This window comes from Biomphalaria glabrata, chromosome 15 (genome assembly GCF_947242115.1).
Source record: "Biomphalaria glabrata chromosome 15, xgBioGlab47.1, whole genome shotgun sequence".
NCBI classification, from domain to species: Eukaryota; Metazoa; Mollusca; class Gastropoda; family Planorbidae; genus Biomphalaria; species Biomphalaria glabrata.
The window spans coordinates 8,482,595-8,491,308 of NC_074725.1; the positions used below are offsets into that span (position 1 = coordinate 8,482,595).

Here is an 8,714-nt window from a genome sequence, read left to right on the forward strand (position 1 = left end):
CAACGGTCCAAAAGACTATAGTATATGTGAAGGTGAAAACATCGATATGAATGAGAGTAAACAATGAGAATTGGATGAAAACATGTGACTGGAAGCTTGGAGTCTACAAAACGTAATAGGTTAAATACAAATATCAAGTTAAAAGTAGGTTGTGTCTTCAGTCTTTCAATCCAAATCTTATAAATTAAGAATGCCGAGCTGGTCTATATATGCGACTGCGCCGCGGAATCAACACGATGATCAAGGGTTCGAGTCTCGGTGCCGACGCTCCATGTGAAGTAGGAATTCGATCATCGACTTTTGATGTAGGGTTACTTCATACTTGCTTATTACTGATTCTGAGAATTGGAGATTGTACAGTATAATATCAAGTACGCGGAATTGGGTATCAAAATAACGTGTAGTCACTTATCATCTAATGTACCAATGAAATAAAATCATCTAATGTACCAATGAAATAAAATCATCTAATGTACCGATGAAATAAAATCATCTAATGTACCGATGAAATAAAATCATCTAATGTACCAATGAAATAAAATCATCTAATGTACCGATGAAATAAAATCATCTAATGTACCGATGAAATAAAATCATCTAATGTACCAATGAAATAAAATCATCTAATGTACCGATGAAATAAAATCATCTAATGTACCGATGAAATAAAATCATCTAATGTACCGATGAAATAAACTATCAAAGAAAAGTTCTCCATAAGTGTTCGCCTATAAATGCACACTTCCCATGTCATTCTCAACGACTCTAAATGCAAAGTGGCTACATCTTTCTGAACGCCTCTAAATGCACAGTGGCTACATCTTTCTGAACGCCTCTAAATGCAAAGTGGCTACATCTTTCTGAACACCTCTAAATGCACAGTGGCTAAATCTTTCTGAACGCCTCTAAATGCACAGTGGCTACATCTTTCTGAACGCCTCTAAATGCACAGTGGCTAAATCTTTCTGAACGCCTCTAAATGCACAGTGGCTACATCTTTCTGAACGCCTCTAAATGCACAGTGGCTACATCTTTCTGAACGCCTCTAAATGCAAAGTGGCTACATCTTTCTGAACGCCTCTAAATGCACAGTGGCTAAATCTTTCTGAACGCCTCTAAAGGCACAGTGGCTACATCTTTCTGAACGCCTCTAAATGCAAAGTGGCTACATCTTTCTGAACGCCTCTAAAGGCACAGTGGCTAAATCTTTCTGAACGCCTCTAAAGGCACAGTGGCTACATCTTTCTGAACGCCTCTAAATACACAGTGGCTACATCTTTCTGAACGCCTCTAAATGCAAAGTGGCTACATCTTTCTGAACGCCTCTAAAGGCACAGTGGCTACATCTTTCTGAACGCCTCTAAATACACAGTGGCTACATCTTTCTGAACGCCTCTAAATACACAGTGGGCAAGTCTTTCCAGACGTCTAAAAATCTTTTATTTTTAAGGCAGCAGAAAGAAATGTTGGTCAGTGCGAAAAGACATTAAGTGTAAGTTCGAAGAATGATACAAGATCACATCAGAGAGAGAGAGAGGGGGGGAAGTGTGTGTATCGTATGCTTCTCATGAAGGATGTATATAAAGTATGTAGGTCAACTATCCCTTTTCAATAACTTTATCATGTCATATCAAGTAGGCTCATTAATATGTGTTCATAGTATCAGTGTGTCACATTCCTAAAAAAAAAAATAAGCACACAGCATCAAGCCAAGTAAGATGTAGTCATGACACATGATGTAACAGGTCACAACACACTGGTGACAAGTGAATGGAGAGTGGTTAAAGGTTGAACAGAATCTAAGACACACAAAAAACAACAACTTTAAAAGCTTTTTAAAATGCTAAAACATATTAGGTCCAGGGATTTACAAAGTTAATCATCTTGTGTTTAAACAAATGTGGAATTAATTTTAGATCTATTAGTTCGTCAATAATGAAAGAAAACTCGAGGGACAGAACCAAATCTGAACTAGCAGAAGTGATATTAGGTAAAAGCCTTGACCTTCAGACACCTTTTTTTCTACTTTCTTGCTGACATCTTACCAAAATCTTTGATCCAAAATAGCAATTTAATGTACCCACACTATTATTGTAGTATTAGATCTAGATCTTGTTGCTTGTTGGTCAAGCACAATAATTGTAAACGATTTTATATACAACATAGTCTAACCATAGTCTTGCCAGGTCGTCCTTGGGTAATATTAATCAACTGAATAATATCATTTATAAAATGGGGAGAGATTATACAGAATTTAAGCTAAAAAATACATTATTTTTATAACAGGAAAATAGTCCATATAATAAAGTATAAAAGAGTACAAGCAGTGTTACCAGACCATTACATATAGATAAATTATTTGATCTACATATAATTTAGCTAATCCAGACCCGGATCTAGATCTATCAACTTAATAAAATAGGATATAGATTTAGATCTATATAGATTTTCTAAACATACAAGAATACCGATATTTAATGGATATAATGTACGAACAAATTTAATAAAGATATAGATCTAGACTCTACATGTCAACAGCATAGATTAGAGCCAATAGATTATATAGATCTAGAATAGTTTTGAATAAGTTAATAAATAATAGATCTATATGCTTTGCCTAAGTCAGGCTTAGTAGGCCTATATTATAGCATATATAGACCTATAGATCGATCTCTAACTATCTAATAACTAGATCTACATACCTGTGTTGACGTCAGGAACCCGCCTACAACTTGAGATCTAGTGAAAGTATATAAGAGTTCCCAAATCGAATCAAAATAAATGTAGATCTGCGTGGAGGTAAACTTCAAGAACATCCCATAAAAAACACGGAACTGTTGACGATGGGGCCATCATCATGGCTCGCACTCAATAAGTTCATACCCCGTTCGAATGGCCCACGAGTGAAAACACATTTTTATTATTATTATTATTTTTTTTTTTACCTTGGCGTATTGTCGCTGTAAAAAAAAAAAATAAATCCACACACCACTCGGGGGGTAACAATGCACAGTGTGTAACCGAGGTTCTGAGAGTCCACCAAGAATGCGAGGGCTCTGAATGGAAGTATTATAAATAACATAAAGGGACCACTAGGATCCAGGTAGAACGATTTGGGACAAGCGGCGCTGGGACGGAGAAGAGAGAGAGAGAGAGAGAGAGAAACTCCCTTGCAAAGAGCTCGCGCGGTGAGGGGACGACGACACGGGCGACACCGCGGCATGTGTGTGTGTGTGTCGCTCCCCTCCCCCCCCCCTTTCCTTTACGACACCGTGTGTGTGTTGATCCCTCGAGTGTGAATGTCGCACCACAATTATGTCAGACGGGGAAAACGAAAGAGGATGACTAACGCAGGGACAATCGAGAAGGAAAAGAGGGGGTGGGGAGCGAAGCCAGCACTGTCATCAAAAACCATTCGCTTTTTCTGCCTTCGTTGTCCACCTGCCATCACTTCGACCACTAGCGGATCCAGAACTTTGGAGTGGGGGGGGGGCGATTTTTTTCCAAACTCTAACCCTAACGCCCAGTAAACCCTAACCCTATGCATAAACGTGCAGCATATATATATATAGGCCTATATATATGTATATGAGAAAAAAAAGCGCAGCATTTCTCAACCTTCGGCGAAAAACAAAACAACTGGGGCAGCGCTATAAGGTTCCATAGTGGGTTTCGGGGCAAAGCCCAGACGCCAAAAGCCTTTTCTTGCTTTTTTCACTGAAGAAACGCATTCTCCTGACATATACAGCTCATTATTCAAAAAGAATTCGGGCAAAGCCCCGACGCCAAAAGCGTTTTCTTTCATTCTTCAATGCAGATACGCATTCTCCTGACATCTACAGCTCATTATTTATCAATGGAGTTCGGGGCGAAGCCCCGTCGCCAAAAGCGTTTTTTTTTTTTGCAATCTTGAATGCAGAAACGCATTCTCCTGACGTATAGAGCTCATTATTCATAAAAAGAATTCGGGGCGAAGCCCCGACGCCAAAAGCGTTTTCTTGCATTCTTCACTGCAGAAACGCATTCTCCTGACATATACAGCTCATTGTTCATAAAAAGAATTCGGGGCGAAGCCCCGACGCCAAAAGCGTTTTCTTGCATTCTTCAATGCAGAAACCCATTCTCCTGACATCTACAGCTCATTATTTATCAATGGAGTTCGGCAAAAGCGTTTTCTTCACTGCAGAAACGCATTCTCCTGACAACTACAGCTCATTATTCAGTGGGTTCGGACGCCAAAATCCTTTTCTTGCATAGGCTACTTCATAGAAGAAACGCATTCTTCTGACCTAAAGCTCATTTTTCATACTATTAAAAAAGGACCTCTCGAATAATGTTGTACTTGAAAAATATTCTAATATGAATTTATAGGCCCTTAATACATTGCAAATAAAACCGATTTGTTCCTTGAGAAGATAAGATACCCCACATATTTAGATTTGGCTTTGAGGATCGCCGCCGAAAAAAGAATTATTCGATAAATAATATTCAATAAAATTGAAGTATAAATTGTGAGTTATAGTCCCAAATTTATTTAACTAGAAAAATTTCAGATTGAGTAAAGGTTGGGAAAAGGCGACTATGTTTGAAATTATTTGGGTTTAGAACTTCTCAATCATAACTCTTATACTAAAAATTTCGTTTGAATTCTAACTTTCTTAAAATAATTATGATAAATTCATGTGAAATTACATAAACTATGTCTGGAAATGAGAGGGGCGGTAGAGTGAAAACGATTAATCCTCGCTCCTTTAATAATTTCTGCTAAAGATTGCATTTGGCATTAAAGAATAGGGGTGGGGCGACTCAACTAATTTTGTTCACAAACTATGATTCTCCATAAAAATAGGACCGCCCCCCCCCCACTCAGAGGGCTAGAGTGGGAGGGCAGTACATGCAATCACTCTCCCCCCAACTCCACCGAATCGGCCAAGATACCAGAAGGGGATTGACATAATATAAAATTTATATATTAATTGAATTAATTTTGTACACAAACTATGATTTCTCCATAAAAAATAGGACCGCCCCCCCCCACTCAAAGGGTTTAGGCAGTAGAGGTATTCGCCCCCCTCCCCAATCGGCAAACAGGGAACGACATAATATAAAGATCGGTTAAAATATTAATAACAAGTTTTAACCATATATATATTTAATTGTTTCTGTTAGCAAGCTGTGATTTCTACAAATAAATTGGACCCCCCCCACTCGAAAGTGTATGGGTGGGGGGGGGGGGCGGGATTGATACCATCGCCCCCTCCCGACCCCACCAAATCGGCCAACATACTAGAGGGGGGGGCGAAATAATCTAAAAATAGGTTGAAATATAAATAATTAGTATATATTACTAACATAAGTAATAAATTCGTATACAAATTGTGTGAATTCTATACTAAAATTCGTCCGCCTCCCCTTCGGGGGGGGGGGGGGATCGGCCGAGTGGGGGGGGGGGGCGATCGCCCCTACCGCCCCCCCCCTGGATCCGCCAGTGACTTCGACTAGTGTCGGATGACTGGACACGAGTTCGATGGTACTTGTTTACCAATGAAGTGGTTCCCCCCCCCCCTTTCTTAATTAATAGTAATACAACACGAGAACATTGAATAAATGGATTGTGGTTGTACTTCTTATCAATTTCCCCCCAAACCTATTTGATCATCTTAATAGACCAGCGGATAGCAAATATTGATACTCGGGAGTTTTGACTAAAAACTAAATTTCAGATTTCCTTTTTGAAAACAAACAAAAATGTAGAAAAAAAAATATAAATACTACAGTACAATGTAATTTTGAAAAAAAAAATATCAAAATAACATCTCAATACACCTTTGAACGAGAGGGCGCGGTGGCTGAATGGTTAAGCGCTTGGTTTGGGGTCTTGGGTTCGAATCTCGTTGAAGACTGGGATTTTGAATTTCGGTTTTTTAGGGCGCCCCTGAGCCCACCCAACTCCTGATGGGTACCTGACTTTAGTTGGGAAAATAAAGGCGGTTGGTCGTTGTGCTGGCCACATGACACCCTGCTCATTAACCTTTGGCCATAGAAACAGGTGACCTTGACATCGCAAGGTCTTAGTAGGGAAACGTTTACTTGACTGTAGACCTTTAAACATTTAAGTATCAAAATGAAATGGAAATACTCAAAAGAAGTAGTACTATAAGATGGCGATGCGTTTGTTAATTAAATCTATTGTTACGTGGAGCCTCTGTTACTGTTGCTTCATTACACCGCACAAGAGAGGCGATAATTAATCATTTATGTTTCTAAGACATATTTTGATTGGTTTAAGAGATTCATGTTAATATAGGCTTTACAAACCAACTTACAGCCGCAGACGGCGAAAAGAAAATCTTAATCGACCACCGCGGACAATAGTTATGCTTGCCCTGGATGTGACAAAATATGTAGGTCACAGCTGGGGCTGAGTAGAAATACTGCATTCCTCATTTATCTTCGGACTCGAAGACAAGCCTTATTAAACTAACTTGAATTTTTATGTAGGCCTATGTGTATGTCTTTGTCTATATTGAATAATTTTATTTTAACTGTTATTCTAATATCAGTGATTTACAACCTAAGGTCTGTGAACTAATCCCGACCCGTGACGTGGTGCTATCCGGCCCTGGAAACATAGATGCATTTACGTTTACGAGAATGCGGCCTTTGACATTTGTGTAGGAAATTTATTTGGCCCCTAAGCTGCTAAAGTTGGGGTATTTATGTCCACTATCATTGTCCACTATCACTGTCCACTATCACTGTCCACTATTGGGATCGTTTACATTGTCGCTGTGTTTTACTTTTGAACTGAATTCCAAAATGGCCTTTGTGTTAGGGGATCGTTTTTCCGACTTACTGTGACTTACAAGGTCTTCATCCAGCAATTCAAATGTTTGTTTGTCAAATGTCTGACATATTTCGGGAGTTCCTTCAGACTTGAAGATTATCTACTTCCTAGGCCTAACCTCCAGCAGGACAACGGGAGTGGCATCTAGAAGGGTACGAGCCTTCGAGACGACAGTCCACCGCGCATACCGCACGACCAGGCAGTCATCCAAGCCGTATGCGTACCATTCTCTACCAATGCTGGACTTTGTTTTTTCATCTTTTCTTCAATTTCTATGGGAAGTGGGTTGACCTAGTTATCACATTTTGTTTTTTCATCTTTTCTTCAATTTCTATGGGGAATAGGTTGACGAAGATAACAAATATTTATTTTTCTATGGTCATGGTTATATATTGTATGGGCGACAATAAAAAAGAATGAAGAAAAATCAATGTAAAGTGCCAAGGGCATTAATTAGTAGTAGGATTTTATATAAACATAAATAGGCTTTAATTTTTTTAGTTGAAGCATATTTTGAAACGAACAAATGCTAATGTTGTTTTGGTGTTCACGTGACTCTTTTATTTCCCACGTCATTTTCTTTTCATTGAAGAATTTCACAATGAATTGAACAATGTCAAGGACGCTAAATTGAACCTTTATATTACCAACTAAACAAAACAAAACAACGAAAATGTAATTTTTTAATTAAAATGTAATTTAAAATAGCCACCGTTATATCCAGGTGTTGTCTATTTGTTTTTAAATACGTTTCACGAAGTTATTTTGTGGTACCGACGGAAGGGGGGCTCAGAAACTTGGATTCTGCAAGCTTTGTTTTTTCACAACCAAATTTTTTTTTTTGGGGGGGGGGGGGGGGAGACCTAGCCAAAAATTATTTTCTACTTTTTACTGCGTTTTAATTTAAGCGGTGTTATTGTTTTTGTTTTATTGTCACAGTATGTAGTATGTAGTAGACTCTATAATCCAGCGGAAACTTTGATTTATTTCAAAACTTGCAGTTTGAGGATTTATTCAATACATTGACCAAAGATTTGGAGTTCACTCCCCCACTAAACACAGATAAGCCACGTGCTTCATAAATTCATTAAATTCAAGAAGAACATTGGAACTGTTCAAAACATATTTAGATTGATTACGGGAGGAAAAAAGAAACAAAAGAAAAATCATCCATTCGAACCCGCGACCTCTGGATTAGAAGTCCAGCGCGCTATCCTCTGCGCTACAGGGACTGTTACGTTATAAGTGTTTCTCAAAGTCTTGGCAGGGTACCCACGCAGCTAGCATGGGGCAATGGGGAGCGGAGCACTATGGGTTTCTACACTGCCCTGACAGGGCGCATGGAGTCCCTGCGCTGATCTTTTTCCAACATTCATAAATTCATTTTTTCCGAAGTTTTCTACTTTCTTTTTTGTTCCTAAGACGAGCTCAGGTAGCGGTGGATTGGGACTAAATTTCTTTTTTTCTTTCATTCAGAAGTAAAGTAGCAATTCTACATCAAACACTGAACCTAAATCTTCAAATACAAAAACAAAATCTAATTGAACAGCGAAGGAGACACAAAGATAAAGGCAAATTCTTCGTTCCATATCCTAGGACAAATATGTACAAATGCTCCTTCTTTCCTAGTGCTATTAGAGAACGGAATTGTTTGCCTGAATCAGACAGGAAAACCAGTGACGTAGCAGAATTTAGGTCATTGTTTAATATGCATGACTGAATGCATGACGCGTAGGACGTAATCATCTTCTTTTTTTTTTTTGAAGCAACGTCTGCATTACATGAATTTAGATGTTTTCTTGTAACCAAAGCTCAGGAATGCATTTCCAGGCGTCTAGAAAGCAAAGTTCATCCTATTAAATTGAAA

The 8,714-nt window shown here is 38.6% G+C and overlaps 1 protein-coding gene across 1 annotated transcript in view; it reads right to left on the reverse strand.

Moving 5' to 3' along the window:
• LOC106071330 (protein FAM43A-like) overlaps positions 1-3,147 on the reverse strand; it is a 35,618-nt gene extending 32,471 nt beyond the window's left edge. Inside the window, exon 1 of the mRNA XM_013231412.2 lies at positions 2,703-3,147. The gene's annotated coding sequence lies outside the window, so the exon portion shown is untranslated. The remainder of the gene's footprint in view (positions 1-2,702) is intronic.
• Positions 3,148-8,714: the final 5,567 nt, after the last annotated feature.